The sequence below is a fragment of the Colossoma macropomum genome, unplaced genomic scaffold (assembly GCF_904425465.1).
Source record: "Colossoma macropomum unplaced genomic scaffold, Colossoma_macropomum, whole genome shotgun sequence".
Taxonomy (NCBI): Eukaryota; Metazoa; Chordata; class Actinopteri; order Characiformes; family Serrasalmidae; genus Colossoma; species Colossoma macropomum.
The window spans coordinates 1006604-1030000 of NW_023495922.1; the positions used below are offsets into that span (position 1 = coordinate 1006604).

A 23397-nucleotide genomic window follows, 5' to 3' on the forward strand; every position below is an offset into this window, starting at 1 on the left:
AGCCCTGAACTCCTTACTTAATGAAGTCCCTCATCTCCCGCGGACTAAGGGTAACAGTCCCTAAACGGGCTGCAATGGCCAAGTGGCGCGTTAAATACAATATAGTGGCATCTAGCGGTGAGAATGTGCATTGCAGCTCATTAAAAACTCTTTCCAAGCGTGTAGGGAGCCAATGTTCTTTCTCTGTTTAAAAAGAGTTTCCTCAACACACACGAGCCGGTTCATCAGCTGATCTGCAACCTTTCCCTGGATCAATGTGATCTGAATGAATCAATCTGTAGTGTAGTGGGTCTCAGGAACAGTGCTGTAAAGATAGCTTGGAATAGCTGCCAAGCATTATGAACATCACTGTGAACATGGTTTGAACAGTTCCCTTTAGTCTCGAGAGTCTGAGGATAGTGTCACTTCACTAAGAGAGACCTGAATGAGTTTTGAGGAGCTGCACTTTCAGTGGACGCGTTATAACGCATTATAAAGGTCGCTGTGAGCAGGGTTCGAACCTGCACAGGGAAACCCCATTGGATTTCGAGTCCAACGCCTTAACCTCTCGGCCATCACAGCGTGATAGCAAAGATCGTCTTGGTCTGCACAAGTCGGGGTGAAGGAGGATGCAGCAATCGATGTGGAGGAAGATGCCAATGTGCGCCTGTCGAGTTGTGATGGCCGAGAGGTTAAGGCGTTGGACTCGAAATCCAATGGGGTTTCCCCGCGCAGGTTCGAACCCTGCTCACAGCGACCTTTATAATGCGTTAGAACACATCCATGAGAAATTCAGTTCCTCAAAACTGCTTCAGGATACAACAGTCACAGTACAGTAAGTGAAGTGGTGCAGCCTTTCAGACTCTCTAGACTAAGACAGTCTCACCTCAGGGTTTTTTATATAATAAGAACTGACAGCTGTTTAGGGCTCCCAGGCTACATAATTCGTGAAGAATTCGTCTCTTATTCATAGTTCAAATGCGATCGTAAAGTGAGCCAACAGTTTAGTTACTGAACAGTTTCCATATGGTCACATCTTGTGGGTGTGCTCGAGGCTCCTCTTGCTGTCGCATGTTGGTGCCACTGTCAAGCTTCTGACAAGAAATTGTAAAATATATACTATGTACGTGTTGCCGTTTGGTTTAAAATATGAAATGTGATTACAAGTCTACGAGTTTATAAGTTTCTCTTCCATATTTTGAGTGCTACTATTGGTAGCGACTAAGAGTAGCAATCTCAAAACGGGCTGCAATGGCCAAGTGGCGCATTAAATACAATATAGTGGCATCTAGCGGTGAGAATGTGCATTGCAGCTCATTAAAAACTCTTTCCAAGCGTGTAGGGAGCCAATGTTCTTTCTCTGTTTAAAAAGAGTTTCCTCAACACACACGAGCCGGTTCATCAGCTGATCTGCAACCTTTCCCTGGATCAATGTGATCTGAATGAATCAATCTGTAGTGTAGTGGGTCTCAGGAACAGTGCTGTAAAGATAGCTTGGAATAGCTGCCAAGCATTATGAACATCACTGTGAACATGGCTTGAAGTCGCTTAACAGTTCCCTTTAGTCTCGAGAGTCTGAGGATAGTGTCACTTCACTAAGAGAGACCTGAATGAGTTTTGAGGAGCTGCACTTTCAGTGGCCGTGTTATAACGCATTATGAAGGTCGCTGTGAGCAGGGTTCGAACCTGCGCGGGGAAACCCCATTGGATTTCGAGTCCAACGCCTTAACCTCTCGGCCATCACAGCTTGACAGCAAGGATTGTCTTGGGCTGCACAAGTCGGTATAAATTGGGGGTGAAGGAGGATGCGGCATCGATGTGGAGGAAGATGCCAAAGTGCGCCTGTCGAGCTGTGATGGCCGAGAGGTTAAGGCGTTGGACTCGAAATCCAATGGGGTTTCCCCGTGCAGGTTCGAACCCTGCTCACAGCGATATTTATAATGCGTTATAACACATTTATGAGAAATTTAGATCCTAGGTGAAGTGGTGTAGCTCCTCAGACTCTCTAGACTAAGACCGTCTCACCTCAGGGCTGTTTATATAAGCAGCATCATCATCCCTCATTACTCTCCCTTCTCTACTGCTAAAAGGAGCTACATTAACAGTGCACTTCAGTCCGATTTCAGGCAGGTTCTTACAGAAGTCCAGAGAGGCCATGAGGTAGTTATAATATTCTGGATTGTTATCTTGAGATAACGAGGTCATTATCTTGTTACCTCTACATAACAAAGTTGATGTCTTGAAATAACAAGTTAGTTATCTTGTAATCTTAAGAAAACAAAAGTTGTTATCTCGAGATGACAGCAAGCAATGTTTTGGTCTGCACAAATCGTTGTTGGTGCTCGGACCCCTATAACTTGGGGGTGAAGGAGGATGCAGCATCGATGTGGAGGAAGATGGCGTTGGACTCGAAATCCAATGGGGTTTCCCTGCGCAGGTTCGAACCCTGCTCACAGCGACCTTTATAATGCGTTATAACACATCCATGAGAAACTTAGATCCTTAAAACTGCTTCAGTGTACAACAGTCACAGTACAGTAAGTGAAGTGGTGTATCCCCTCAGACTCTCTAGACTAAGACAGTCTCACCTCAGGGGGTTTTTATACAATAAGAACTGACAGCTGTTTAGCGCTCCCAGGCTACATCATTCGTGAAGACATTGTCTCTCATTCATCGTTCAAATGCGATCGTAAAGTGAGCCAACAGTTTAGTTACTGATCAGTTCCCATACGGTCACATTAGGAGGCGACATGTCGCTAACGTCGCCTGAACTTTGTCTCTTGTGGGTGTGCTCAAAGGCTGCTCTTGCTGTCGCATGTTGGCTCCACTGTCAAGCTTCTGACAAGAAATTGTAAAATATATACTATGTACGTGTTGCCGTTTGGTTTAAAATATGAAATGTGATTATAAGTCTACAAGTTTATAAGTTTCTCTTCCATATTTTGAGAGATGCTATTGGGAATAGGAACGAACGCCAATAGGAATAAAATGCTCAGAGAACAGAGGCTGGGGACCTTGGACCCAATGCGAGTTTCCGGGGTCCGAGGATTTAGTTTGAGCTGATCAGTTACATTATCTGATTGGCTCAAACACGTGATAGTTCATTTGCATAAAGGTGAGAAAATTTCAACTCGACTTGTCGCTGTGTTGCTTGTCATTTAATTGCAGCTACAAATCGCGTTCGCTTGGAGGAAATGACTGGAAATGACTGACGCTTTGTTGCCTGCTAGTGTGAACGTACGGTAACCCTGCTGTCTCTCTAAGACTCTCGGTCTCTCTCTCTCTGTCTTTCTCTTTCTCTGTCTCTTTATGTCTCTCTAAGACTCTCTGTCTCTTAGTCTTTCTCTGTCTTTCTCTTTATGTCTCTCTGTGTCTCTCTAAGACTCTCTGTCTCTTAGTCTTTCTCTGTCTTTCTCTTTATGTCTCTCTGTGTCTCTCTAAGACTCTCTGTCTCTCTGTTTTTATGTGTCTTTATGTCTTTCTTTGTCTCTCTAAGACTCTCTGTCTCTTAGTCTCTCTTTGTCTTTCTCTGTCTCTTTATGTCTCTCTAAGACTCTCTCTGTATCTTTGTCTCTCCCCTTCTCTTTCTCTGTCTCTTTATGTCTCTATGTCTCTGTAAGATTTTCTGTCTCTTTCTTTCTCTGTCTCATTATGCCTCTTTGTGTCTCTCTAAGACTCTCTCTGTCTTTGTGTCTCTGTCTCTTTATGTTCCTCTATGTCTCTCTTAAGACTCTCCATCTCTATCTTTCTGGTTCTTTATGGCTCTCTAAGACTCTATCTCTTTGTCTCACTCTGTCTCTTTTTCTGTCTCTTTATGTCTCTCAATGTCTCTTCCTTTCTCCCTGTCTCCTTACGTCTCTCACTGCTTCTCTCTGTCTCTTTAAGTCTGTCTGTGTGCCTCTATATGCAGGGGCAGGGCTAAAATTAAGCTCCGGCCATGGACTAAAACTCTTTGTGATTTGGTAGTGGCCAGTGTGTGAAATACTCAGGGGTCCCATGTTGGCTGGCTTCTCCAGCGTTGCCTGGCTGCTAACTGACTCGTCATAACAGCACTGATGCTTCAGTGGCAGCAAAATGTTTGGTTTAACAGTTATTCTTCTAGTTTGGGAATTCGGCCTTACACACATTAATCAGACAACATAACATCACAGTAAGTTAATGTTTCAAGACCCCCCAGAATTTTCAGGATGAGACATTCAGGGGGTCCAAGAGGTCAATAAGGGGGTCCCAGACCCCCTGGACCCCCTGTATTTTGCCACTTGGTAGTGACATAAAAAATGTTTTTTCAATTTTCACTTTAAAAGGAATCAAAAAGATACTTAAAAACATAGAAATGTATGTCTTATATTGACAGGTTGAAATTTGTTGGATTTGGATTTCAAGTTAAACTTTCATAAACTGTTAGAAATAAAGGTTCTGTGCAGGAACATTTCTCATGATACATACAATATAAATGTACCCTCAAAAGGTACAACAGTGGTTTTAAGGCCAAACTGTGAAGCATAAATAAGTGCTTCCAGGTGAAAAGTTTGTATTTGTACCTTTTTTATAACCGAATGTTTTAAAACAGAACAGTAAAATAAAGTCCTGGAGACGAGACGGGGTGTGTGGAGTCAGTACAGCTTAGAACATATCATTTCAGTGGATTATGGTTCAGTTATGTTCCCTGACTAAAGGTACTGAGATGCACCCTTGAGGGTACCACTCCAGTGACAAGAGGGTTGTTTAGCACCTTTATTTCTGAGAGTGTACCTGATAATTAGCTGCTGTTGACTGAGATGTGTTTGAGTAGGAAAACCGGGACTGGACTCATGTTCACCAACCCTGACCCTGTTCTAGAGAAAGTAAATCTTTTGAAGTCAGTTAACTGAACTGTGAATGTTGTACAATGAGGAACTTCGGGGGAGCTACATTTTCTGAGGTTGTACTACACGGCATTATAAAGGTCGCTGTGAGCAGGGTTCGAACCTGCGCGGGGAAACCCCATTGGATTTCGAGTCCAACGCCTTAACCTCTCGGCCATCACAGCTTGGCAACCACGTTCTTTTGCTTGCCAGTTTGTCTTCAGAAGGTTCATCATTTACACCAGGGGGCTGAGTCCTGGTCCTGGAGATCTACAACCCTGGAGAGTTCAGCTCCAACACACCCTGGCCCATATAGACAGATGACCCTGAAGGCCTTAATTACCTGGATCACGTGTGGTTTTAGTTGGACCTAAACTCTGCAGAGTGGTAGATCTCCAGGACTGGATTTGGACCATCATAAAGCATTTAGGATGGTAAAAAAGTCCCAACCAGCTTTAGATCCAACTTAGTTGAAATATGGCTGGGAAGCAAGAGAGCCTTGGATCCAGAATGCTGAGAAGGGTATCTGTAATGTATATGGTTACATCCTCAAACCAGCATCTGATCATGAGCAACAAACAAATAAGCCAGTTATAAATGTATCTAATGTAGACTTAGCTTGTGGAAGTCATTGTAATTAGTTAGCCAGGGTTAAAAATCCTGCTTAGGCCCAGAATGGCTAGAGCCAGACCTGCTAATGACTCTGTTTAAATCTCGATAACTAAAATATGCAAAAAGAAACACCTTAAAGGTTAATAAATGCTACCCGGTTTACCTTATTTGGTGTTTCTAATAAAGTGGCCAGTGAGGGGCTACCCAACTTACCTTATTTGGTGTTTCTAATAAAGTGGCCAGTGAGGGGCTACCCAACTTACCTTATTTGGTGTTTCTAATAAAGTGGCCAGTGAGGGGCTGCCCGACTTACGTTATTTGGTGTTTCTAATAAAGTGGCCAGTGAGGGGCTACCCGACTTATCTATCTGGTGTTTCTAATAAAGTGGCCAGTGAGGGGCTACCTGGTTTATCTTATTTGGTGTTTCTAATAAAGTGGCCAGTGAAAGTCTGATTTACCTTATTTTATCTCAGTTTGATTCCTTATTCCTGAAGAAACACATCTAAACCGCCGTGTTTGGCCCAGGCCAGCTTCCAGAAGTGAGCAAAGCGTTTAGGTTAAGATGCATAATGAGTTCATTTAGGGCGCGTTCCAGCAATCAGGCAGGGTGTCGCTTTAATTACTGGGCGCGTGCCAAAGCAATGCTCTCGGCGTTTTGGAAACCTGTCGCCTTTCTGTAATTTAATTAAAGTGGACAAAACAGCGCACGCGCCAACGGGGCTCCTGGGGGCAGTTAAGGCGAGGCGCGAGATCGCGAGTGGCCGATTGGGCATCAGTTAAGCTGACCGCATCGATTTCATTGATTTGCAACAGCTTTTGGGCTAATTTCATCTGCGAAGGTGAGCGCTTTTAATTTTTTCCCCTCCACCTTTTCATATGTTGCCAAGTGATTAGGTAAAAGTGTATTACGGGAGGCAACAATAAGTCTTATTTGGGAGGTGGAGAGGTGGGGCGGCAATAAGGTGGGAGAATCAATAACTTTTTATTTGCCTCGGGGTCAGCGTAGGTTGGGTGTTATTGATGCTTTTAAATGCATCACAACTCTCTTTGGGCGACGGAGGGAAAACGCTGAGGTGGGCAAGAAGGTGGTGTAAACTGAGGAGCGGACACACACACACACACACAAACACGTCCAACGACTCGTAAAAATCATAAAAAACATAAGAGTTGATGGATGAAGCTCAAATGAACCTGTCCGGACGCGTTAATCATGTCTTAACAGCCCTCGAGTTCTGTATCATTCAGGTGACTTTGGGGAGGAGAACATGCAGGATTCAGAACAGGTGGTCCATAAACGAAGCGTCTGGGACGCGTACCTTTGTTACTTTTCTCAATGTGAAGTGGACGTCTGCAGCATTTACCGCTCACTTTATTAGAATCTTGCTGGCGTACAGTTAGAGACTCATCGGTTGATGCACCGTTTGCTGTGAGTGGAATTACAAAGGTTGGTGTTTCTGATAAAGTGGCCAGTAAGTGGAAGAACAAGGTTGGTGTTTCTACTAAAGTGGCCAGTTAGTGGAAGTACAAGGTGGGTGTTTCTAATAAAGTGGCCAGTGAGTGGAAGAACAGGGTTGGTGTTTCTAATACAGTGGACAGTGAGTGGAAGAACAAGGTTGGTGTTTCTAGTAAAGTGGCCAGTGAGTGGAGGTACAGGGTGGGTGTTTCTAATAAAGCTGCCAGTGAGTGGAAGTACAGGGTTGGTGTTTCTAATAAAGTGGCCAGTGAGTGGAAGAACAAGGTAGGTGTTTCTAATAAAGTGGCCAGTTAGTGGAAGAACAAGGCAGGTGTTTCTAATAAAGTGGACAGTGAATGAAAGTACAAGGTTGGTGTTTCTAATAAAGTGGCAAGTGAGTGGAAGTACGGGGTCAGTGTTTCTAATAAAGTGGCCAGTGAGTGGAAGAACAAAATTGGTGTTTCTAATAAACTGGCCAGTGAGTGGAAGAACAAGGTTGGTGTTTCTAATAAAGCGGCCAGTCAGTGGAACTACAAGGTGGGTGTTTCTAATAAAGTGGCCAGTGAGTGGAAGTACAAGGTGGGTGTTTCTAATAAAGTGGCCAGTGGGTGGCAGAGCAAGGTTGATGTTTTTTTTTACGAATAGAACTGGTTTAATGGTTACCGTTAGAGACCACTGGTTTCCTGTTGAACACCTTTATATTCTATTAGAAAACAATCAAAATCATCTAGAATCAGTCACAGGTCACTTTAAACTATTAGAATCTTTTACATTGTGATATCAACACATCAAGAAAAGCCAAAACACATTACAAAACCACCAGGAACCAACAGGAACAGGTTCTATGTTTTTCAGTAGCGTTAGCATTTCAGCTTTTGCTAACAATACTGTGGTGAGACTGAGGAAACTGCCCAAGTTGGGTGCTAGCAAGCTAGCTAACTCACCAACCATAAAACAGTATAAGCACAAAATAAAGATAGATGTACCACATAACTGCTTCCAACTGACGATGTGCTTTTATTTGTCTTATTTATGTATTCATTTACAGTTGCGTTGGGAAGAATGGTAACACTTTCTATGAATGTCACCTTTGTAAGCATCTATAAACACATTCATAACATGTTATAATGCATTCATAAGACATTATAAACATAGCTATAAATATTTATAAAAATGCATTACATGTTATAGCCATGTTTATAATGCATTATGAATTGTTAACATAATGCATTCTAAGTACTGTTCATAACAAATTATGAGAGCTCATAAGTTGTATTTGTCCGCTCTAAGTAAAGTGAAGCGTACTGTACTAAAGTCTCCTCCAGTGTTAAGAGTGAGGCTTCAAGCTGAAGTATTTACTGAAGGATTTACTGAAACACTAAAACATTCACAGTAAAGCACATTACAGGCTTCAAATGTCAGAGTTTAAACTAGTGCTGCCATCAGTGTTTTACCCAATGTGGGAAAGGTAATGTACACCACCGTTAGCTTGGTATTTGTCTTTACTTTACGCTCTCCAAGCTGGGACTGACTTCTTTGGCACTGACATTATAACATGTTATTAACACAATTTATAATGCATTATATTAACAATTCATAATGTATAATAAACATGGCTATGAAGCGTAATTCAGTGTAATTCATTTTTATAAATGTTTATAATCATGTTTATAATGCCGTAAGAAGGCATTATAACATGTTATAAATGTGTTTATAGATGCTTACAAGCGTGACATTCATAGAAAGTGTTACCGGAAGAATTATATGAAGTGTTATGCTAAAAAAACTTCGGTAACACTTTCTATGAATGTCACCTTTGTATAATGCATTTTTATAAATACTTATAGCTATGTTTATAATGTCTTATGAATGTGTTTATAGATGCTTACAAAGGTGACATTCATAGAAAGTGTTACCAAAACTTGCTTTACTTTTGCGGTGATTTCCACTGAAATTGTCACTTTGTTCAGGTAATTTTTCCCGTCAGAAAGTTAGCATGAATGTCAGTCCTAAAAAGTAGCATCTAGCATTCAGATAAGCTAATTTGGTTCTTTGAGACAGTTGCTAAGCCATGCTAATACGATACTCTCATCATTTTTACAAATTCATCCACAGCCCAATAAATGACTCCCTGTCCACACTGAAGAAAGCGTCCACTAGCAAAACAATGGCCTCCTGTGAGTTTATGTTTATAAAGTCCTTGTTTTGTCCTTGTCTCACTCCAGGCTATGTGTAATGTATTAGCATCAAGCTAATAACTCTGACTCTTGGCAGCCTGACCAGTGACACCCCCCCTATCTATCTGCTGCCCTGCAGTGATTGGGTCTAATTGGTGGATCAGGACTTCATTAGAGCAGATTAAGAGTGAGGGTGGACACGCGGTGGACCGGTGCCTCAGCGGACGGCGGGGGGGGGGTGAGCCCCAGAGAGAGAGAATTAGCTGATTGCAGTGAGGAGGCGGGGCTACATGCAGGGGGAGGACGTGAGTTTGATGGATGGATGATGGCTGGAGGTCGGAGCGTTTGGATAAAGCGACGGCTCTGAGCCGGAGGGAATGAGTGAGGTGTATTCATCAGTTTAGAGCCATTAGCATGTCAAAAGGAAGGGGCTCATCTGCCTGATGATGCGCCTCCCCCCCTTCACCACATGAGTCACTCCACGAGGTCAGTGCCAAATGGACATGCTAACCTGAAATGTTCTCTTCATGTCACCAAATCACGTTTTTCTGTCTTCTACGGTTTCAAATACTTATTGTTCTTATTAATAAACAGATTTTTCCACCTTAGTTACATTTTAGCAGTGGTGGACGAAGTACTCAAATCATGTACTCGAGTTAAAGTAGAGATGCCCAAGGTAAAGTATTACTCCAGTAAAAGTAGAAGTTCCTCCCTTTAGACCTCCACTTGAGTAAAAGTACAAAAGTATTTGCCTTCAAATGTACTTAAGTATGGAAAGTAAAAGTACTAAAAGATTAATTATGACTTTAATGTCCTATTATCATTTTTATAACAAGACTCGCTTCATTAACTCATTTTAAGTGAAAATACTCCAGTGTCACTCTTGGTAAACCAGTCTTTTAATAGAATGTCATTAATTAGTGACGCTGATGACTATTAAAATCATAAGCACTGAAGGCAAACAGTTTCCATCAGGTAGAACTGAGTGGCTCTGAAATAACTTTTTACAAACAAGCAAAGTTTCAGTTTAAGATTTATTTGAAGTTTAATAAAAACTTTAAACTCAGGTTCACAAATGAGTTTCCTTTACTAAACTGCATCTGTAGGTCTCTGTTCATAAACATAAACTAGACAAAACAAATTTACTATAAAATGAAATGTGTTTGTATAAATTCAGAATAAAGACACATCAGTCACAACTGCATATGTGTACATATTTCTGTATTGTGGTCTGTTTACACAAAGTTAGGTTAGTTCATCATTTATGTGGAATAGACTCTCCCAGAATTTCACGCTGCTGCACTGATGTTGAACCGTGTGCTGCACTGGGTCGGTATGACCAACAGGTCAAAACAAGCTCAAAACATAGTGACCGCTGTGCCCTGATTGGTGTTTTTGCTTCGCGCTTCTTTTGTTTTGACATGTTACGTTTTTATACACACATAAACCAAAAGGAACAACAGATTTATCATAATGTGGTGGAGTAAAAAGTGAGATATCTGACTCTGAAATGTAGTGGAGTGAAAGTAAAAAGTTGCTCAAAATGGAAAAACTTCAGTAAAGTACAGATACACAAAAAACTACTTAAGTACAGTAATGAATTACATTTACTTCGTTACTGTCCACCACTGCATTTTATTTTTTTGTGTGTCAAATAACATTGAGGGGAACCTGTGATGGAGGGGAACCTGTGATGGAGGGGAACCTGTGATGGAGAGGAACTTGTGACAGAGGGGAATCTGTGACGGAGTGAAATATTTCATGCAAAACAGACTGCCGTGTCTCCTTCTGTCTCACTTTGTCTCTCTATATCTCTTTTTGTCTCTTTATGTCTCTCTGTCTCTGTCTTACTTTCTTTATGTTTCTCTATATATGTTTGTCTTTTTGCATCTCTCTTTCTTTCATTATGTTTCTTTATGTCTCTTTATGTCTCTGTATTTTTGTCTCTTATGTTTCTCTATCTCATTTTGTCTCTGTCTCTTTCTGTCTCTCTTTATGTTCTCTTTGTCTCTTTTTGTATCTCTTTGTCTTTTTATGTTTCTGTCTCCCTCTGTCTCACCTTGCCTCTTTGTTTCTCTTTGTCTCATATGTTTCTCTGTCTCATTTTGTCTATTTCTTTTTGTCTCACTTTCTGTATGTTTCTCTTTTTATGTCTCTCTGTCTCTCTTTGTCTCTGTGTGTTTCTCTATGTTTCTTTAGGTCTCTCTCTGATGTCTCACCTTGTCTCTTTATATTTCTCTGTCTGTCTCACTTTCTTTGTTTTGCTTAGTCTATTTACGTCTTTCTGTATCTCTTTGTCTCTTTGTTTCTCTTTGTGTCACTTTCTTTATTTTTTGCCTTGTCTCTTTATGTCTCTGTATCTCACTTTGTCTCTTTATGTCTCTCTGTATCTCACTTTGTCTCTTTGTTTCTCTATGTCTCTTTGTCTCTCTGTATCTCTCTTTGTCTCTTTATGTTTCTCTATGTCTCATTATGTCTCTCCATGTCTTTCTGTCTCACTTTCTTTATGTTTCTCTTTGTCTCTTTATGTCTCTTTGTTTCTCTCTGTCTCCCTATGCCCCTTTATGTCTCTCTGACTCTGTCTATCACTGTCTCTCTCTATGTCTGTCTCTCTGTCACTAAGTTCTTCTGTGTCTTTATGTCTCTCTCCATCTTTTTTATACCCTTTTGTCTTTTTACATCTTTCTGTGTTTTAATTCATAAGTCTGTTTGTCTCCATTTTTCTCTCTATCTCTTTGTCCTTCTGTCACTTTATGTTCCCCTCTGTCTCTGTCTGTCTCTATGAATTTCTCTCTTTATGTCTGTAAGTCTGTCTGTCTGTCTCTCCGACTCTCTGTCTCTCTATGTCTCTCTGTCCATCTCTGTCTCTCTATATCTCTTAACGTTCCTCTATTTAAACCTGTCTCTTCATGTCTCTCTGCCTCTTCACGTCTCTCTCTGTCCCCTTTGATATATTTCTGTCTCTTTATAAGTCTTGATGTCTTTTTATGTCCCTGCCTCTCTTAATGTCTCTCTTATGTGTCCCTCTTTGTCTATGTCTCTGGTTCTCTATCTCTTTCTCGTTATGTCCCTCATTGTCTTTCTACGTGTCTCTCTGTCACATCAGAAACCTGCTCTAACGCAATGTGAATATCTCTGAAACCTTTCAGTCCCACAAAACAGTGTTCACAAAACAAAACAGCATCTTAAATAAACAGACTACTAAATCTCTACATCTCTGACTACAAATAGAAAATGCCTATATTTTACACAACCCCCGCCCCCCACAGTCGCCCCCCCCACCCCTCCTCCATGTCTTTACCGTAAGCTAGTTTAATTTTGCTGAAATAGGAAGCTGACAGCCGCTTCTTGTTGATGGAGTGAGAAAGGAGGAGAGAAAAGATAGAGTGACAGCCTGTCATCCCTCTCGACACCGCTCGTCCTCTCACCTCCTCACACACTCACACACTCTCGTACTGTTTATTGTCACTTATCGTGATTACCGTGCTGAGCTGTGCCCATTTGCATAAAAGGCTTTGTGTGTAAAGACAACATCAGTATAAGAAACAGGAGGACCTGTTAGGAAACTGATAGAACAAGACTTACTGTAACCGAGTCTTAGGCAGGTTTAGGAGACTGAATCCCTAAATGCTGGTCAGCAAGCTTGGTCATGCCTTTCATGTTGATCAGCTACCTTGGTCAAGCTGGTTATGCTGGTTGACTAGCATACCCAGCTTGACCAAGTTAGTTGACCAGCATGACCAAGCCGGTTGACCAGCATGACCAAGTTGACCAAGCTGGTTGACCAGCATAACCAGCTTGACCAAGCTGGTTGACCAGCTTGACCACGTTGACCAAGCTGGTTGACCCGCATAGGTAGCTGATCAGCATTGGTCAACTTGGTCATGCTGGTCAACTAGCTTGGTCAACTTGATCATGTTGGTCAACTAGCTTGGTCAACATGATTATGCTGGCCAACCAGCTTGGTCAACTTGGCCATGCTGGTCAACTAGCTTGGTCATGCTGGTCAACTAGCTTGGTCAAATTGATCATGTTGGTCAACTAGCACGGTCAACATGATTATGCTGGCCAACCAGCTTGGTCAACTTGGCCATGCTGGTCAACTAGCTTAGTCAAGCTGGTTATGCTGGTCAACCAGATTGACCATGCAGGTCGACCAGCTTGGTCAACCTAGTCATGCTGACCAAGTCAACCATCAAACTAAATCAAAACACGTCCTATGCTGCTCAACGAGCTCAGCTGGTCAACAAGCTTAACTAGCTTGTTCAAGTTAAGAATGGTTTACATGCTGAATCACCATTTAACAGCACATTCCTCATTATAACCGTAATGATGATAGTTAGTATAATGGGTCAGGTGGTGTAAACAGTGTGTGTGTTTCCAGAAATGAACAGCTGTCTTTTTCCTCTGCTTTATTGAGTGTTAAAGGGTCACTTCATCACCACCCTGGTCAGTTACACCAGATGAACAGAACAGTGACGCTACATGGGAAGATTTATGCTACTTGATGTATATCGTTATATAAATGTGAACTGAATGTACATTATACTAAACTCTTTACCATTTAATTACATTTAATTACATTTATTTATTTGATTAGCAGGGAAAAGCAGGGTATCTATCTACTCATTTGTTTTTCTGCAAATAGCATTTTCAGGGTGTATATGATGAAAATTGGCTTCATTGGCAGGACGTGTGTTCAGGCTGATTTGATTGAGTGAGCACCTTTATTGGGCCTAATTATAGCGAGTGGCTAAGCCTTGCTCCACATTACAGCCTGCTGCCACGGGGGGTTAAGTGTCCTGATAGATGAGACATGTAAATAAAAGAGAGATGTTTAACACACACACACACCCACACACACACACACACACACACACACACACACACACACACATACACACACACTCATATTCACTGCCTCAGCGCTCCTGTTCTCCTGTAGATCAGCATCACGAGCTACATTAAAATTACTGTCTCAGTCTGTTATATTGCAATACACACACACACACACACACACACACCCTTTCACACAATGAAGACTATTGATGTCAATATAAAATTAATAATTGTAGTTTATTGCCGTTAATTGTATTTAAGACTATGCAATGTTTTTATTCATTTGCTTATTTACTTAAGCTTTATTCATTAATACTGTTTATTTAAACATACATATCAAGTAATAGCTGCCCTAGCACATTTACTTGCTATATTTATTTATTTATTTATTCATTCATTCATTCATTCATTCATTTGTACTTTATTTAATTTAATTAAACATATTTATTTAACCATACATATCCTGTAATAGCTGCCCTAGCATGCTTTATTTGTTTATTTGTTTGTTTGTTTGAACTTTATTTATGTAACAATATTTATTTATACATACATGTCCAGTGTACATTAACATAATAAACAAGTACATTATTTATTTATGTATTGTTTATTTATTTGATTAAAATCTAACAGTATTTAATCAATGCTCCAGTACATCTAGTAAATGTATGCATACCTATCCAGTTATGACTGCCTTTGCAATTTTTCTTTCTTTATTTGTTTATTTATTCATTATTTGCTTATTTATTTAAGTAAAGCTTTTTTTTTTACTTTTATTGGAGCAAAATATGACTTAATCAAAAGATGCCTTAGCACTTTCTTTCTTTCTTTCTTTCTTTTTCTTTCTTAATCTATTCATTTAAGAATACATATCCAGCAATGGCTGCTCCAGCACACTGTATTTCCTTTTTTAATAATCCTGAGTAGCACATCCATCATCAGCTGCCCCAGTGAAGAAAGAAGGTCTAAGTGATCCTTGTAGGTGTTTTGTTTTGTGCTAAATGTTAACGCTTTGATCTTCCAGCCTGTTTTAGCATGTTTCTTATTGGTTCTTGCTGTTGCTGCTTAACATTTCATTGCTTTAATGGTTGATGATTAGAGTTATAAATTGAAGAGCTGTTCTTGTTATACAGAACATTGTTTTAATTGCTTGTTTCACTCCGTCAGCCAATCTTCATGACTGATGGGAGAAGAAGACGGGGGGATGAGGCTGATAAACGACAGATGTGTCGGGTGGGCACACAGATTAACCCCAGGTCCGATCGAGCGCTGCTTAATTAACCTTGTTGAAGAAATGAACTGAGTATTATGTCCAAGAATGTCATATATCATCGACACCTAAAGCGTTGATGGAGCAGCGTGAAGTTCATCAGCTGGATTTTCAGGAGATCATCTCTAAACTGGAAAATCAGGAGGAAAATTCAACTCAGACTAGCAGAGTAGGGCAAAACCAACTAGCAAAGGACTGCTAATATCAGTTCATGGGTTTATGAGGTAAAATGCAAAATTATGCAGAGATTTCGGCAGTTATCTGATTATTCGATTGTTCATGTAAACAATGTACTCCAATGTCGAAGATCAGATTAAAGGAGCAATATGTAAGATGACACAACCTGTCAAATTCATACTCCACACTCCAAACAAATAGGGGGCGACGTATCCCTTGAAAGTTGTGATGTCCACCCCTATCATAAAAAACAAAGAAATGCACAGTCCCTCCTCTAACTTCGAAAATGTATTAACACTTTAAGTAACTTTAAACAATAAGCTAACTTTATAAGATATCGCTACATATCCAATGTTAGCATTAACAGCTTTTTACTTACCAGTCTAGAAGAAATGTTGCGAGTTCAGCATCAAACTTTCCTTTACTTGCCAAGAGCTCCATTCTCCAGTGGTGGAACGGTGATAATGGTCGCTTGCCAAGAGCTTCACCCATTGTTTTGTTTACTGTTCCTTTCATTAACTACCTGTACTTAAATGGTCTAACTGAGGGTGATACCTTCAACATGATTGACAAGAGGTTAGAATACGCTGCTTTCTTTATCTTCTCATATTGGACTGATGGCAGGCTTGATGCTACAGTGACTCACTATCACCTCTTGAGGTGCAAAGTGGTATTACAAGACAAGATAGCCTGGGGTTAGCAAGTCAGCATGCTAACTTCAGTAGTTATCTCTGCAACACTATACATAGATCTCTTTGATCTAATGTCAAAACTGTTCTTTTCATCATTTTAGGTAATTTTGGAATGTTTTAAACTCAAACTTTTACAAATTGCACCTTTAAGGCCTAGAAATCTGATAGAGCTGGATTTTGACTCAGTACTCATTCTGATTTCTTTCGGGGTTTTTTTTAGCCTCTATATGTGCAAAAACAGTGGAAACAGCAAGCAGCGTTTAACACAGCACCTGCAAGATGGCAACAAAACACTTTTGGAGTAATGCTGAAACCAACTACATGCTTGACGAAATGAAGGATTTTCTTCATCTTGTAGATGGTGCATATTCATATTTTCTGCTAAAGTGAGTCGATGTTTAAAAAAAAAGCCACAGCATGATGCTTGAGTTTTACATTATGTTTACGATATGTCTTCTCCTATAAATGTATTGGCCGGTTGCAAAGCAGAAATCCAATAATTGCCTGACTCATGTAGACCTGGAGTTTTCCATTATCTAATTACTCAGAAATTGGATTAAAGATGCAATATGTAAGATGACACAACCGGGCATATTCATATTTCACACTCCAAACAAATAGGGGGCGACATATCACCAGAAAGCTGTAGTGTCTACCCCTATTATAAGAAACAAGGAAATATACAGTCCCTCTTTTAACTTAGCAAATGTATTAACACTTTCAGTAACTTTAAACAATTGGCTAACTTTATAAGTTATCGCTAAATAGCCACTGCTAGCATTAACCCCATAAAATCTCTGGCTTATTACATACTAAGGCTTATTATTCAGTAACTACAGGGACGTCAATTCAAACTAGTCGAGCTATTCTTAGGTTATAGAAGTCTGTAATAAAATGTGGGCCTGCTGGACGGCCCTTGCCATTTAAGGCGTTAACAGCTATTTACTTACCAGTCAACCAGAAACGTTTCACTTCAGCATCAAACTACTATAATGCACCCTTGGGTTAGCGCTACTTCTTCATCCTCTCATGCTGGACTGATGGCAAACTTGACGCGACAGTGACTCACTATTGCCTCTTGAGGCACAAAGTGGTATTACGAGACAGGATGGGCTGGGACTAGCTGGTCAGCATGCTAACTTCAGTAGGCATCGCTACAACACGATACATAGATGTCTTTGACTTAACGGCAAAGCTGTTATATCTTCACATTCTGTTGACAATTTTAGTTTTTAGTGTTTAAAACTAAATATCTTACTAATTGCACTTTTAAGGCCTAGAAATTCAATAAAGAGAACTGGATTTTGTCTCAGTAATTGGATTTTCTCAGCCCAAAAGATATCAGCTTAACCAGTTCTAAACTCTTTGTTAAAAGGAAATTCTGAACTAGTCTTAGACTCCATCACAAAGGGAAAATCATTCCTCTTTTAAAAATAGAGAGGAACAGAATCGCCTACACTTTCAAGCTGTGATGGCCGAGAGGTTAAGGCGTTGGACTCGAAATCCAATGGGGTTTCCCCGCGCAGGTTCGAACCCTGCTCACAGCGACCTTTATAATGCATAAGTCCTTAAAACTTCCTTAATGTACAACGCTGTTGAGTTCACAAAATGGTATAGCCTTTCAGGAATTGGATTCAAAGTCCAATTGGGTGTCCCTGCACACTTTCATTTTCTAGGCTTCACTGCTCTACAATGTTAACTGATTAATATTTTGCAACTCTTTTTATTCCACCAATAAAGGCCTAGCCAATTAGCTGATGACTACAATTGTGTGTTTAATGAGGTAGAATGCATCCGCAGAGCTTGTGGCCCGTCTTGGGTACCCCTGAGAACCATGTTGGGAAACACTGATCTAGAACAAATAGGCTGGAGTGCAAAGCTTAGTTGAAACTATGATCTGTGAAATATTGATTTACACCTTCTAATAGACATATTGTAGAGTTTATAACATGTTATAGCACCTTTGCAGACAATGGACATACTCTAAGCTCTTTCGGTAGATGGAGAGAAAAGTTTATATTGCATTAAAGCACATAAAATTACATTTTGCATCTTAAACTCCTCAAATGAAATCACAAAACTCAAAACTAGCCCTTCAGACGATTTACACTGTTTAGACCAGTGGTTCCCAGCCCTTGTCCTGGAGTATGCCCAGCACAGTTTAGTGTTTTCCCTACTCCCAACACACATGAACCTGATAAAGAACTCTGGTCAGTCTTCAGAGCGTCATTTCGTAGTCCGCCTCCTGTTGACCCACTGCACAGCCTCAAGAGGCAAAAAGCACATGGTCAGGCTGTGATGGCCGAGAGGTTAAGGCGTTGGACTCGAAATCCAATGGGGGTTCCCCACGCAGGTTCGAACCCTGCTCACAGCGACCTTTATAATGCCATATAACACAGCCATGGAAGTGCAGATCCTTAAAAGTTCATCAGTATACGTAAGTCACAGTTAAGGGAATGAAGTGCTATAGCCTTTCAGATCACTTACACTCTCTAGACACAACGCAGTCCTTAGGGCCACCCAGATGGTCCACATCTTTCTTGTTGGGAGTTATGTTGAAGCAAAAATGTGGACAATCTGGGGGGCCTGGGTTGGGAAACCCTGCACTAGACTACAAGAATTGTCTGTCAATGTGCTGTGGCTAAAGCATTGGAAATCCAGTGGGGGTTTGGATGTTTGTAATGCTTTGCTGTATCTCTCCTGTGGAAAAAAGTGGGTTTTTGTTATGCTGATCGACACCCAAACCAGCATATTTAGCAATCCAACAAAGAGAGCTGGGCTTTAGCTCAGTAATGGGGTTTTTCAGTGCATGTAAACTCTTACTCTGATTTCTTTCATTGTTCTCAGTCTGTGGATGTGTGAAAACAGAGCACTGTCTTGGAAGCAGCAAGCAGTGTCTAACACGGTACTCGCAAGACGCAACACAACACTTTTGACATGACACTGAAACCAACTACATGCTTGACAAAATGAAGGATGCAGGATAAAACAAAACCACTGACACTGTTTGTGAATATGTTTATAGAGACATGTTATTAGCGTAACATGAAAGACAGTTTTAGTTGGCCAGTCAGTACTGGTGGCTAGGACCCCTGGTAGGACTTGAAATTCAGTGGTTTCTTGTTCACATTGATGTTTATATGGCCTTTCAGAAACTTCAAACATCACATTTTAATCTTTCCTCCTGGCAACCCACATGCCTTAGACAAGACTGGACTAAATTGCAGTGTTAATGATGCAAAATAGTTTTCCAGCTATGGTGGTTGAGAGGTTGAGGCCTTATACTCAAAACCCAATGAGGTTTCAGTGTACAATACTCACAGTTGAGTTCCTAAGGTGGTATAGCACTCTAGCATGAAAGAAAGGGAACTCAATATGCTGTGATGGCCGAGTGGTTAAGGCGCTGGACTTGAAGTCCAATGCGACTTCCTTGCAGCAATGTTTATAATGCCTCCAAGCTTTTTTCACACCATAATTTCTTAGTTCTCCTCCTGGTGACCCACTGCACTGCACAGCTTCAAACATTTCCTACCCTAAACACCTGATCCCGGAGTAGATTGCGGATCGGTTTGTGAGCTGGATCAGATGTGTTGAGCTCTTGAAGAAACTCAAGTTTTAGTTTCCTCAGGAGCTCAACACAATATCAGCTCCTATGGGGTCATTTTTTGCTCTTTTGCAACGCTGTTCCACTAACTGAGACATTAAGAAATTGACTTTAATCATGTGTTTTTAATGTGGTAGATCACAAAATTATGTTTACTATTTTTCACTCAATGCCACTAATGAAGACCTTGAAAATGGTTGGTTGAGGAACCTACTGAAGACTGAATCAGTTAGAATCTTTTTGCCACCCCTTGAATGTGTGCCATACTGACATCACTTGATGTGTAACAAGCCGGTTCTAAAGATTTGTTGGTTGTTCCTAAAGAGACAACTAAGAGAACATTTCGCTGTTGAAATTCCGCCAGTACACTTTAGCCCAGGAGAGTTTGGTAATTGAACTTTTCAGGGAGTAAATGAAGAAGCCGTTTTAGACTGGAGTGGACTAAAACCTGTTAAAGGGGCGTTTTTCAGCTGTGATGGCTGAGAGGTTAAGGCGTTGGACTCGAAATCCAATGGGGTTTCCCCACGCAGGTTCGAACCCTGCTCGCAGCGACCATTATGATGTCTTGTTACACACCCACAGAAAAAGTATATCCTCGAAATTCCTTCAATGTGCTGTGTTGAGCTATTAAGGTAGTACAACCACCTAGACTGAAAGAACTGGTTTCCTGCAAGATAGTAAGAAAATGCTTTATAAAGAACTTCTCGACATTTAATCCTGAGCTGTTTCAACCAGCTAAATCGATCTTTGCCAGCAGGCTTTGACGGCTGAGCAGTTAAGACGTTGGACTCGAAATCCACAGGGGTTTCCCCATGCAGGTTCAAACCCTGCTCATGGTGACCTTTGTAATGCACCATGTAATGTAATCATATGTTCAGAGAGAGCTTTGTTTCTCAAAATTCCTTCAGGGTCCTAAATATGTCTGCAAGTGTCTAAGCCATGAGGGTAGTTTTGGTCTTGGTCTAAATCAGGCATGCCAAACTGTTGACCATCCAGGCCAAAGTGCTGCAGAGATTACCATTTACCTTCCTCTAACACTCTGAATTCAGTTCATGAAGGTCTTGCTAATCAGCTGATGAGCTGAATCAAGTGTCTTTAGTGAGGCAGTGTGCTGCACTGCGGTGTTGTGGCCCGTGAGGACTGAAGCCTGACACATATGGTCTAAATAGTGGAAGAAGAGAAACTGTTTTCAAGATGTGACAACTGAGAGGTTAAAGCATCAGACTTGAAGTCCAAAGTGTTTGCAAATCATTATAGCACTATAACATTATAGCAAAGCATTGACACTTTCAGACCTCCTCCAATAGAAACGCTCCAACACTTTCCAGGGTCTAAATGAGGTCGCTGTCAAGCTGTGATGGCCGAGAGGTTAAGGCGTTGGACTCGAAATCCAATGGGGTTTCCCCGCGCAGGTTCGAACCCTGCTCACAGCGACCTTTATAATGCCATGTTATTTCCTCAAGACCTCTTCAGTATGCAGCTCAAAAAACAAACCCTTTGAAAAGATGGACACTCTCTGAACTCCTCCACCAGATAAGCGGTGTATCAGATGTGTTGAGAGCTCAGAGCATTTACTGTGTTAGACTAGATAACTAATGGAGTTTCCCTGAGCAGGTTCTATAGCCAAGTGGTTAAACCTTGTTCCTGTGTAGATTCAAGTCCTACTCATAGCCACTTTTAAAATGTGAGTTAAAAATTCGCTGAAAGGGGAAGTAACAGTGGTGAATTCAGACAAGCTTTCTGAACTCTGAATGCCTCGATCCGTATGAATAAGAGGCATTCCGTCTCCACCCCTGCACACAGCTATCCTTTTCCCCACCACAAGTGAAAGCAATCATTGCAAAATGAACCCATCATTACCAGAACTTGCTTGAAGGAAAGCCAAGACCACCAATCTCAGGATGACCAGAGATCAGTCATTCATAGACTATGGGTGGGTTGTACCAACAAGGATTAAGCTTAAACATTAATTAAATCATTGATCAAGGTTTAAATGAATTAATCTTTGTGCACCGAGCTTTATCTTTTTGCACACACACACATATCATCTAAACTGCTTATCCTTCTGGGTCACGGGGAGTGCTGGAGCCTATCCCAGCTGTCATTAGGTGGAAGGCAGGAGAGTGAATATACTCGATATACATATGAAGTAGTTAATCTAGGATGAACATCTTGGCAGATAGCTAACAGACTACTCCAATAATATTCAGTGTTTGGCTTTACATATAAGTAATTATTGACCTACTGTTACTGTAAAACTGCAACTTACAGAATAACACACAGAGTGTTTGTATTAAAAATATTTTGATTCAGATACCAGCAGTTTAGGCTCCTTCAACAACGCCACATCTAACAATGGACTCTGAATTTATTTTTTGCACATGAGAGCTGTTTCTGATGCAGCCCTGTGCTAGTTTTCACTCAAAATAAAAAGTATAAATAACAATTATTGTGGAGAGTAATATTGCTGTTTATACTGCTGAATTCATCATGACGGACAATCAAAATTAACAGCTGGTTAAGGCTTTAATCTCAGATTAAGGCTTTAATCACTGATTTGTTAATCTGTATTTAAAATGAAATGGTGCAACACAACTCAAAAATAAAAATGCAAAATAAAAACCTAGATTAACAAATCCTTGATTAGCTCTAAACCCTAAATTTAAATCTAAATTTATTCTTAGGCTGAGAATTCTTTACAGATTTAGGCTCACTAGGTCAAAACCAGTTAAGTATTTGCTATAGTATAACTTCTTGTGTTAAAAGAGCTCATTTTGAACATGGAATACTAGATACTGAATCCTGAATACTGAATGTCATCCAAAGATCAATCATGGATGTAGCACCATGATGATGATAAAGTTTACATTGGACCTGGATTTAAACTGATTGGCAAATTGGCTAATATCTGCTGCACTCTGATTGGCTGGTTAAGACTGCCAAACTTAATATCTTTTAAACTAAATTTTACGACCAGGTGGCCCAAGCTCTACAGAATCCAGCTCTCAGGAAAAACACACGACTCCGGTCATCAGCTAATTGGCAAGGCCTTCGTGGGTGGAATTTAGAGGGTTAAAAAAGAGAAAGGAAAAGTCCAGCAAGACCTCTTTCCCCCTTAACGCCTCAGCCATCACAGCTTGAAGAGAGTCTCCTTGTGTCCTCCTCCGTCTCTCATTTGTTTCTATTACTAACAGTGGAGTGATATTAAAACTGCAGTTTGGTCCAAGACTCGGATCAATCCATATCCAGGAACAAGACCCTGATGGTTCAGCTCAATCATAGACTACATTTTGTCCTAAGATGAGAGTTGCCTGTCCAGTATTTGCTACTGTATAAATATAGAATACTCATAAACATTAATAGTGTAACGTGTCTTTAGGAACACTTCTAGTTTCACTTTCAGTTCTGCAGTATGGAACTTCGGTGGAGAATCGGATCTTTTGAAAGGCTTTATATCTTGAGCCGCTGGTACTTATTACTGATCTAGTCTTCAGGTAATTTTACATGGACGTGTTACATGGCATTATAAAGGTCGCTGCGAGCAGGGTTCGAACCTGCGCGGGGAACCCCCATTGGATTTCGAGTCCAACGCCTTAACCTCTCGGCCATCACAGCTTAACAGGACAGCCTTCCCATCAAGTCAGACATAAGGCGTCAAAACGAGGGACCTTTCCTCCAGAGTTCACTACCTTTCCTCCAGAGTTCCCGTAGCTTAGGTGGTAAACGTTGATGGTCAAGATGCAATAAATCCCC

General features: G+C 40.8%; 10 non-coding genes across 10 annotated transcripts; 6 read left to right on the forward strand and 4 right to left on the reverse strand.

Moving 5' to 3' along the window:
* Nucleotides 1-479: 479 nt before the first annotated feature.
* trnas-cga lies at nt 480-561 on the reverse strand. The gene has a single exon. It is a non-coding gene; the product is annotated as a tRNA-Ser (tRNA).
* Nucleotides 562-653: 92 nt separating this feature from the next.
* On the forward strand, nt 654-735 carry trnas-cga. Its single transcript has one exon. It is a non-coding gene; the product is annotated as a tRNA-Ser (tRNA).
* Nucleotides 736-1644: 909 nt separating this feature from the next.
* Nucleotides 1645-1726, reverse strand: trnas-cga. Its single transcript has one exon. It is a non-coding gene; the product is annotated as a tRNA-Ser (tRNA).
* A 102-nt stretch (nt 1727-1828) lies between these two features.
* On the forward strand, nt 1829-1910 carry trnas-cga. Its single transcript has one exon. It is a non-coding gene; the product is annotated as a tRNA-Ser (tRNA).
* Nucleotides 1911-4926: 3016 nt separating this feature from the next.
* On the reverse strand, nt 4927-5008 carry trnas-cga. The gene has a single exon. It is a non-coding gene; the product is annotated as a tRNA-Ser (tRNA).
* A 12497-nt stretch (nt 5009-17505) lies between these two features.
* On the forward strand, nt 17506-17587 carry trnas-cga. The gene has a single exon. It is a non-coding gene; the product is annotated as a tRNA-Ser (tRNA).
* A 745-nt stretch (nt 17588-18332) lies between these two features.
* trnas-cga lies at nt 18333-18414 on the forward strand. Its single transcript has one exon. It is a non-coding gene; the product is annotated as a tRNA-Ser (tRNA).
* A 1699-nt stretch (nt 18415-20113) lies between these two features.
* Nucleotides 20114-20195, forward strand: trnas-cga. The gene has a single exon. It is a non-coding gene; the product is annotated as a tRNA-Ser (tRNA).
* Nucleotides 20196-20995: 800 nt separating this feature from the next.
* trnas-cga lies at nt 20996-21077 on the forward strand. The gene has a single exon. It is a non-coding gene; the product is annotated as a tRNA-Ser (tRNA).
* Nucleotides 21078-23177: 2100 nt separating this feature from the next.
* On the reverse strand, nt 23178-23259 carry trnas-cga. Its single transcript has one exon. It is a non-coding gene; the product is annotated as a tRNA-Ser (tRNA).
* Between the last annotated feature and the right edge of the window lie 138 nt (nt 23260-23397).